Consider the following 11,220-nt stretch of genomic DNA (forward strand, 5'->3'; position numbering starts at 1 on the left):
TACTTTTGCATATTTTTTTGATTTGATTTGGCATTATTCAACAATAAGAAAAAAAGTTGATAAATTCCTTTTTGTTTGCCTGAGAATCAACCTCGGCTGTCGTGCCATCCGGTGTGGGATCCCGCGCCCGAGACAACGACAGATCCGGTCCCAGCGCGGGCGACCCAGTCGACGAGCGCCAGTTGGCGCGGGGGGACGCGCCAGGTCCAGTCCCGCCCGACCGCTCGGTGGAGACAGCCCGCGTGTCGGACGCAGACGGGCCACCCGTGGATCCTGCGGTTGGTGGAGTAGGCAGATCCGCCTGGGATCCCGTGCGCATGATTGCCGCTGGATCTCTCGGGATCGGCGTCCACAGGTGGATCTTCCTCGTGTCTTGCGCCAGACTCCCTTGGCGTTATGTGTTGCTTCAAATCTCGTTGCATAGTTTTTTTGCTGCATTTTTGTTAGCCTTTTCCTTTTCTGCATCATGAAGATCAGGATCAGTAGCACCATCAATCACATGATCAACTACTAATTCGCCCCCTTGATCAGTACGATTTAGAGCTTCGGTGGAAGCAAAATAATTTCAGTGCTTAGCCAAGAACCCGCATTAGGATGCAGGTCAAACAAGGGCAAACTATTTCGAAAGTGATATAATTTATTGGTTAATATAATATACTTAGACCTTACACAAATGAACTGGCCACAATGCAGATAGGACTTGATCATTCTGTTCAACAATAAACCACAAAACATACTTAAAATTCATCACAAATCTCCTTCAGCTTCTTGATCTTATCAACGTACCCATGTTTCTGTTTGAGAAAATCTGCAATAATATACTCAAGTTTTTTCTTCTCTTGCTTCAGCTGGTCCCTCTCTCTCATCACTTGGTCTCTCTCTAGCACCACCCGGTCCCGGTCTTTCTCAGCCTTTACCCTCAGGACCTGATGTAGATTGGCACAACCATGATCTGCCATCTTATTCTTCTCCAGCTCCTCTTTGAGATCGCTAAGTGACAATCTTGCATTGCCCAACTGCGTGAGAGCATCCTCCTTATCAGCCACCAGTTTAGCAAAGTCCATTTTGAAAAATCTCAGCTCTTCCTCCGTCCTCCTCTTTTCTCCAATTAACATGCATTTTTCTTCAGCATTCTTAATATTCTGTCTCAGCTCGTCATACATGCTCCACAGTTCTCTCAGGAAGAACTTCGTAGCCACTGACCACTCCGGGTCTACCCATTCCACATAGTTACATTTCACTTCTTCCTACAGTATGAAAAAATATGGTCTCAATCATATATGCACAAATGCAATACAATTACATGCAATGCACTAAAAATATGATCTCAATCATATAAACACAAAATGTAGCATGCAATGATATACATATATATATATATGGATCAATTAACTACAAGTATATGCTATTATGTGCTAAAACAAATATTAGACTGTAAAAAAACAACATAAATACGGACTTTGTAAATGCACAAATTAATTGAAATGTATGCAATTTTGGGCAGAACAATGGATTACCGCGAAGTAAATCGAGCACGAGGTAATTTAAACATATATTTACAGTACGGAACAACATACCTTCTGACCACAGGCAAGAAAACGTCTGCCAGTGTCCAAGGAATCAAAAGCAACTAGCCTGACGCAAGGTTCTCGATGCAGACAACGAGAAGACAGATCGTGAGCAATGCCACTCCATTCATAGCAAGGGATAGTCGTAGGAAGCTAAACAAAACAACAGAGATAATGCACAAATCAACGCCCTGCGTTAAATACCGGAAATGAAGAACTCTAACCCTAAGCCTAGCACTATTTGGAGATTATATAGTAGGAGCGTACCTGCAGGCTAGTCACGGATTCGCCATCCAAAGAAGAGCTCGACTCGTTGCTCCACGAAACCATGGCGTAACGTGACCGGCAGCAAGACGTGGATCGGTGGCGGCAGTGGCGGTTGCAGTGGATAGATAGCACGCGCGTGGAGATCGCGAGGGAAGAACCGCCCCGACCAGGTGGCCAGCGCGGCCCATTTAAACGGGCTGTAATCAAAATAAAAATTGTTAAATGGGCTCGGCAATGGGAGCGGCCGTGTGTCGCGCCGTCTTACGGCATCCGTCACCCCCCCTCCACGTCATCGCGACAAGCGGCCCGAGTTACACTACAAGCCATAAAATGGTGGGTTTTTCTTTTCTTTATGAGGGGAAAATGGTGGGTTTTTGGTATGAAGTCTATACTATAGACCAAAGTGAGCTGGTATCTTCTATATCTAAATGGTGGTGAACCAAAGGAGTGAAATTTTTTTAATTATTATCACACATAATTACATCTTCTATATCTAAACAACTAGCCACCACTAACCTATTTCTCTTAACATGCAGGTTTGCCACCTCGTCATTCAACATGTATGGAGAAAGGTCCACCACAACATGCAAACAAAATATTCCCGCAACAACATATACATGTTACACGTAACCATTTCTCTTTGAATATATTGCAAAGGGAGCATTCCCGCAACAACATGCCAGGTATCGTCTAGTTTTCTAATATAATATAACTACAGTGGACAACACAAAAGATGCCATCATTACGATGGCTAAAATGCTATCCATTTTCCATGATTAAAGTCCCTAGTGACCGCCTCCTGTTTAGTCCATATATGCTACAAGCACTATCTCAAGGTACTGGCCTCTTGCAATAGTATATATCATGTATCATGTATGCAGTAATACATTGTAAACACCTCACTATTAGATCACTGGATTCATCCTAACATAACTTTAGCAACTGTTCTACTCTTCTTCGCCCACCACGCTTCTGCACACGATAACAGGAAAAGTTAATGAATGACAAGTTAAAAACAATTATAACCTACAATGCATACAAAAACTTACTTCTTATTTAGTTTGCATTTCTTGCTGCGTTTAGTGTGCCCTAGCAATTTGCATGTGCCGCACCTGATTCTGATATCGTCGTACGAAAGTGGCCTACCATTTTTCGACATAGGGCGGTTCTCATCTACCTTAGTTGCATCTTTCGTTGATACTTTAATAGGATCATGAACTTCAACTATGTTGCCTTCACCATCATCTACATATTCAATTGCACAAGTACTAAGATCAGCCGTTTTCTTACTCAAATTTTCCTTTAGCTGATCATACTCATGGGTCTTAGCTATCACGGCCTTCAAACTCTCCTGTAACTGATCCCACAAAGTTGGGTGTTTGCATGCTGCATGCATAGCTTCTGAAGCTAACACACTGACCTGGCTATATTTCATTCTTTCAGCTGCTCCAGTCCATCCAAATCCCAACAGATCGCTTGTGCGCCTGGCGGACAGTCCCAACCTTGCGTCTTTCGTGAACCGCACAAGAACTAAACACTTTGGTATTTCAGATATATTCAAGTACTTCAGTACATGGAATATGTGCTTGCAAGGTAGACCCTTTCGAATCATTCTTTTGCAGCTGCACCTTATAGTTTCTGCGGAATTTACTGGAGTGTACTCCACCCAAAAACGGCTCTTCCGGTTATTCTTCCAGGCCACGATGTACTGCTGTGATCCGTCTCCGAGCTTTATTTCTACAATCTCCATGCCACCAATTTTCCTAAGATCAGCTTGCAACATATAGAAGTTTGCTGGAGTGAAGACGTGAGAAGCAGCTATCTCAAGTTCCCTCGAGCTAGTAACTGGCACCGGTAAACTCTGTGAGGCCGTGCAATCATCTCGTGCCTCATTCTCACGGATACGTACAACGGCGTTCTCATAGTGCAAAATCATATCCACCAGGGTCATTTCACCGTCTAGGTGGAGGTGAAGGCATGAGTTTAGACTTTCACTCCTCTGGTTGCTTTTCATGCCAAGCCAAAAACCTTCTGTCAGATAAGCCGCGGCCCACAGTCTCCTCTTCTTATACATCCGTCTCAACCATGTTACTGTTTTTTCCGACTGCCATCTTTTGGAAAACGCGTGCCATCTCTCCTCAAACGTGGCCCTGGACGTGCTGTAGTACAGAAGAGTTTGGAACTCCTTCAAGAACTTGTGACTGAGGTGAATCTTCATATTTTTTTTCTATATGCCACGTACATATACGGTGCCACACGTCTGGCAAGACTTGGCGAATTGCCTTGATCATCGCAGCGTCGGCATCCGTGATAACACTCATAGGCATCTTTTGACACATGGACCTCAAAAAAGTCTCCAGCAGCCACACATATGTCTCTTCGGTCTCGTCCGAAACTATGGCACAAGCAAAAACAGTGGTCTTCCGGTGATTGTTAAGACCAACAAAGGGTATGAATGGCATACCATACCGGTTCATCTTGTACGTGCTGTCAAATACAAGCACGTCGCCGAAGTCCTCATAGTCATGACGAGACTGGGAGTCACACCAGAACATCCTATTCATATGTCCTTCCTTGTCTAGCTTGTACTCGAAAAAGAAGCTAGGATCCCTCTGTTTCCTACTGACCATGATGCCTATGACTGTGGCAGCATCACCTTTTGAAAGCAACTTCCTCTTCTCCCTGGCGCAAAGGTTGTATATTTCACGCATGGTAAAACCAACACCGCCATACCATACATGTTTGCTGATGAAGGTATCCATCATGTCGTGAATTCTAATCCCTGCAGCTCCCATGGAAAGTATCTCAGCTCTCTGGTACTCTTTGATTTTTCTGTGGGACCAAAGAAAAGGTACCTCGTCCGGTCCTGCCAAGATATGGCTATGCTTGTCCTCAAAACTATCAACATACCAAACCCCACGCTTTTGGTCAAGCTTCACGGTCAGATGCGCTTCCCAGTGGCAGCGTGTCTCGGGTCTGAGTCTACGGCTGTGTCCTTCCTCGGTTAGCAACCTGCTGTCACGTTTTCCTTGTCTGGAACAAACAAACCGCCTATAACGCATATGACGTGAATCGGTTTTGCTATACCTGACCCTATTCTTTCTAATGCTGAAACCATTATCTCTAGCATAGCTGTTGTAGAAATCATACGCAGCCTCGTGAGACGTAAAAGTCATTTGTATTATCTGCATGAACACATCCCTCTTATCATCTGCACTAGCAGTATCTTGGACATTCTTTTTACCCTCAACTTCTGTCACCTACACAATCATAACATAGCCATGAAAACAGTTTTCTATGGTATAACATTACTTCCATACAACATTGATTACATACATACCTCACTCATGATGACCGACGATTGCGACTCCCCAGAATCAGATGCAGCTAATGATTCGACATCAAGGCCTGTCTCCGCGTCGGATTCACCGTAATAGTCGTACGCATTATGACATTCGAAAATGAGCTGAAAAATATAACACAAATACATAAGTACTTATCATATAATATTCCAGGATTAATTCAATTTGCATGCATGCCAACAAAAAATTCCACTTCCATACCTGACTAATGTAATCTTCATTCGAGATCTCCGAGTTGTTTTCCTCACCATCATCATGCTCATTGTTTTCCTGACCATCATCATGTTCATCCATCTATAAATTTTCAAAATATAATATTGTCGGATGCCACCAAAAAATTACAACATGATAATGCCACTCACATTAAGATCTTCCAATACGTTCCCATTCTCTGACCTATCTCCACGATCTGAATTTTCATCATCTGACCAATCTTCTATCCAGTCTTTCATCAGTTCTCCAAACTCCATGTCATACATCATATCAGTTAACTCATCGTCCGCCATTTCCTACAACAATTAATATGTATCATCACATGTGCAAACATTATCAATGCTGACATATACAACACCTAGCGCACGATCACGGATGTTAAATAAACTACACCAACCGGAGAGCGCCCCAACCGAAGGCGTTCAGATCATGCACACAACCGACGCCAACGACCTCTGATCGCCCATGGATCCTCCCCCCTCTCCACACCGAGCGGCGTTAAGGTACGTCCCACGAATCCAGTACGTGATCACTTTGGATCGTGAGAAGCAGCGCTACCCGTGATAACATGCGCCGCCAGATTCCTAGCCCACGGCACCAGTCGTGATTACTTTGGATCGCCGGATACCTAGGTAAGCCGCCGCATCAAATAACGGAGTCGTCGTGCACACAACCGACGGCAACCGTCGCTAGGTTAACCCTAGAAAGAAGAAACCCACTTTAGCCCACGTGATCACTGTGTATATCACGACGAGCAGCACTACCAGAACAAGATCTGCGATGGCCTGGACCGCCAGAAAGCTAGGTTGCCCGCCCCGCTAGGTTAACCACTACGACAAAAACAACGGCAGTTCGTTTGATGCTGCCGCGAGCGAGACAAACGTGGGGAAACGGGATGCGGTACCTGCGAGCGCTGGAGGTTGACGACGGTGCCGCGCGCGCTCTCGGACGAGATCGCCGGCGATAAGATCGTTGCCGCCGATATTCCTAGAGAACCTCACCAGAATGATGGAGGAGCTGCGTGAATGATGGATCTGCGTGATTGATTGAGCTGCGTGATTGATGGATCGGCCGTCGGCAGGTCTTACCTGGTCGTGGGGTCGTGTCATCCTTTTTTTTTGGGATGTCACCGTATACATACGTATGGGTCATACGGGTTATACAGGGCTTGGATATGGGCTACGGGGCTTGGATATGGGCAGCGGCGGGCCGGAGAAAAAATAGATGGCGGGGGTCAAGAATACCCCTAGGAAATTGAGTTAGGGGGGTGCACCGGAGCAAGCCTCATGCAACAATTGCTCTTGGTAAACGCTTCCTATCTATAGTCTGGAAAGACACCAACGTCAGACCACTCAAATGCCGTTGATTCAATTGAGATTGGACGCTTAAGGTTCTGCCTCTTATGTAAATAAAAAAATAAAAAATAAGCAGGCAACTAACCACCCGCAATCCCCACCCTTAACCTCTCCTCCTTAATCCCCTGGTTGCAATCGTCCCTGATTGCACGCAGCTTGCCGGGCTCTCCCTCCGCCTCGCACGCATCGCCCCCAACTCGCCTCGCCCAGATCCCGTTCTCCCTTGCCGCGCACGCAGGAGTCTCCTTCTCTTCACCGGCCAGCTCCGCCCCCGTGGTCAACGACGAGCTCGGAACGTAACTCACCGTCGCGCTTATCTCCACCGGGATCAGGCCCTCCTCCACCATTCTGGACTCCGGTCCACCTGATCCGAGTAGCTCTCGCTTCAGGAACGAAGCAAGCACGAATGGAGTATCGCCCACATCCCCATGACCGGGTTTGAGTCCTCTCCTCTTGGCAATTTTTTATCATGCAGTGCTAGTTGATTCCTAAAATAATTGTTTTCTGATTTTTTATCATGCAGTGCTAGTTGATGCCTGTACCTTGGTTATGGCATGTTTGTGGGTGTGAATTTGGTCCACCAGTATGTATTTTTGATCACTAAATCATTCACAAGTTTTTTGTGAACTGGGTAGGTGCAGCGCACAAATATGTCTCTTTGGTTGGCAGCAATATTAGTATTTGGGTCTTTTTTTTCAATTTTGAATGCTTCCAAGTAACAATACATATGTTCCCAGCGCACATTTTCATTCTTCTTTGGGTTAGAAATTACACTTCCATTGGTCAACAAATTTTTATTATTAAATCTGTATGTAGGCGACGCAAAGCATGCATCCTCATATTGGCAGCAACCTTATTTGTTTTCATTATCAATTTCTCTGCTTCCGACCAAGATGAATAATGTTGAGATGTCATTTTTTTCATGCTTCCTACGAATTGTCATACTGTGTTTAGTAAACTATTCATGGATACATAGGATAAGCTTGTTAATTCCAATGCCATGGTTCCATGCCCCTATTGCGTCAATAGTAGTTTTAATTTGTTCCATTTTCAAATCCCCATACTTCCAAGTAACACTACTTATGTATCCAGTACCATTTTTGGTGTTTCTACACTGTAATACTATTGCTTTCTTCAGTAGATAATTGTTCCAATGGGTCAACAATCCGTTAAATTCATATGATGATGACACAAGAGATGCTTCCTGATGGTAGCCACATGTTTTGTTTATTTCATTATTGGAGCTCTATTGTGTGATTCCAACCTAGACGGGTATTGTTGAGTTGCCATGTTTCCGTGCTTCCTACAATTTGCCATGTTGTGTTTAACAAATTAGCTTCTTACTTCTAATGCCTTGCTTCCATAAAATTTGTCATGCTGTGTTTAATCTTCATGTCTTTGTTTATTCCCTCAATCCCATACCATCAAATTTGCTAACATGGTGGGTTTTCTTATGTTTTTTCTTTTCAGTGGACCCACAACGGTGAAGCGGTTTGAAGCAAAGGGTATGCACCTCACCTATGTTCTAGCCATCCCCAGCACTGCTAGTGTCCTTTCTGACAACCCCGCCCTGATCTGATCATTTGCACACCGTGCTTCCAATTGACCTCGTCGACGAGCACATCATCCAAGTCACCGCACTAATAGTACCAACTGTTGCTTGCTACCTTGGATACTCGCACATCATGCTTAACTGAGATATGTATGAAGCAGTTGTGCGCTAGCTTGAGGGCATATAGTTTTGGCGAGACGGGTATATATGACGGCGACCGGTGCAAGCACTAAGAAGCATGCATGGAGACACTTGGATATACCTTTCAATGAAGATAACTACACACACTCATAAAGGGAAGGAGGTCTAGTAGTATTTAGGAAACATACAGTGTGAACTTAGTAAGCATTGTACTATTGAAAACTTGAAGAAAATATGTTGTTTGAACGGATGAATCACGAAAACAAATGTATGTTAGGTTAGAACAAAATTAATTATAATGCATCATTGCCATTCTCCAGCACCCTCACCCCATGGGCTTGCCATTGTCTAACGCGAAATATTTTACGACTGCTTGTCCATTTTGTATCCAGCTTGGCTCTATTTTGCTTACTACACACAATACTAAAGCTTCGGACACACAAAAATCAATTGATGCATGTTTCACAAAACCTATATGATCCCTACGCACCTGAATCAACCTTTTTGTTACAACTAAACATGCTTCTAAGGTTAGTGCAATGTGCTTCATAGATACCCGAATAAAGCTTCCAACACACTGTATTACTTATGCTTTCAATTCTAGTGCATTCTGCTTCAACCATTGAAATTTAATTTCGTGTTGCATATATCCCATTTTTTAATGGAATGTATATATAGACATAATTTTTTGTTTATACATCCAATCAAATTCCATTCACCATGGAAACAACTTCTACCGTCGATGGAAACATTGTTTGACAGGTTGAAATGAAACCATTGAGAGATAATTTCCTTCTAGATTGAAGCAAATCTCAGTCGCGATGGAAACAAATTTGAATATCATCAGAGAAAAAATCTTCTTCCCATGGAAGCAAAACTGCACGCATCAAGTTTTGCTACAATTATTACTTTCCTTAGTATATTAGTTTCCTTCAAACAATATTTGGTTTCCTAAAAATCCGGCAATTAAATTTGTGGATAGTTACTTAGGGGGTGTTTGGTTCAGGGACTTTTTAGTCCCAGAGACTAGAAAAAGTCTCTAAAAAGTCCCTAGGAACCAAATGGGAGGGACTTTTTCTACAGGGACTAGAAAAAGACTCTACTAGAGAGTCTTTTTTGATTAGTCCCTGGGACTAGAAAAAGTCCTAGGACTTCTGAACCAAACACTCCCTTATATATCCCACGTAATCAGCGCTTTCTTGTTTGGAAACTCCACGAAGGACGTGGGAAGCAACAACATGCTAAGGCTGGCCATAGTGGGGTAACATAAGTAGTATCATGTACTTGGGACTCACAAACATGCTTATGTGGCAGGCAATTAAAGAAGAAAGAGATGGTTATAGTAACATAGGTAGATACTGTAACATAATAAATGTGGTGTTACTATGTGTCATGCATGGCAATAAATGAGACCACCTATAATACTAATTTATGATACTATGCACTATAAAGATAGTAACATAGACTAGTAACATATGCATGTTACTAGTCTAAGTTACTCCCCACTATGACCAGCCTAATCCGACGAGTCCTTAGACTCTAATCCAACGGCTCCCTGCTGGTCTGATGGAATGCTAGCATCAGTAGTCATGATGCCTAGCGGTGTCCATTGCTCTTCCTTCCAAGGGTACGGAAACACGGCGTGTTGCAGCGAGCCTTCCAAGCGAAGCTAATAATGTCCCTCATTTTAAGCATGGATTTTCTATAGCGCGTTCTGTTCAAAGCGAGCACCTCCAAGAGCCTGCCACTGCTTATACGTACTCCCTCCATTCCAAAATATAGTGCTTTCTCTATTCCCGTGCTTCAACTTTAATAATAAATTTAACCAACGAGATCGATTCTGGCGGGAGCAAAAATTATACCAGTGAATTCGTATTCAAAAGAAGTTTTCAATTATATATTTTTTCCGGCGCATTCGGTTTCATTGGTTAAGTTTATGGTCAAAATTGAACCTCGGGAAACACGAGCGCACTATATTTTGAAATGGAAAGAGTATCATCTTTGTTTGGAACAATAGTTCAGGTGTATGTCACTTACAACATCTACGGCCACGGACAACAAATAAGGGCCCTCAAAAGTTACTGGACGCGTCATATGTATAAACATGATCAACACGCAGGATCATCCTTGCATCGCCAAACAAAAGGACCATAGTACGCAGGATCATCATTGCATCGCCAGACAAAAGGACCATAGTTCATTGACGGACAGTTCAAATCCATATTACAAACTACTTAGAGCATCCATAGCCGTGCGCCCCAAATCCGCCTCAAATGCCAGGGCGGCCGGCCCAGTCACTGACCAGTCACAGAAAAGCAACCTAGACGGACGATAGGGTCCCACACGGAATCGCCCGGAAACCCGGCGGTCCAACAGATGTCTCCTTCGGTGGGGGGTGTGAACGCCTCGTGGCGCCGCTCCCGCTCGCCGTCCGAGGCCAAATTCGGCTATTTAACCCAGCCAGCATCCCCAACCCTAGCCACATCCACCTCCTACCTCTCCGCGACGCCAACCCGAGCCCATATCCACCACCTCTCTCCTACTTCGCCGCTCTTCCCACGCCCTCCGGCTTCGCCATGGTTCTCCAAAAGAAGACCACCTATTATATGCTCACGCCAGAGCACCGGTTCCATATTGAGCGGGAGATCCGGGCGAGGCGCGGCGCCCGCATCGCTGCCGGCCTGCCTCCAAACTCGCTGGAGCGGGAGGAGGAGGAGCAGCCGAAGGAGGAGGAAGAAGAGGAGCAGCTGGCGCCGGCTTCT

This window comes from Aegilops tauschii, chromosome 2 (genome assembly GCF_002575655.3).
Source record: "Aegilops tauschii subsp. strangulata cultivar AL8/78 chromosome 2, Aet v6.0, whole genome shotgun sequence".
Lineage (NCBI taxonomy): Eukaryota > Viridiplantae > Streptophyta > Magnoliopsida > Poales > Poaceae > Aegilops > Aegilops tauschii.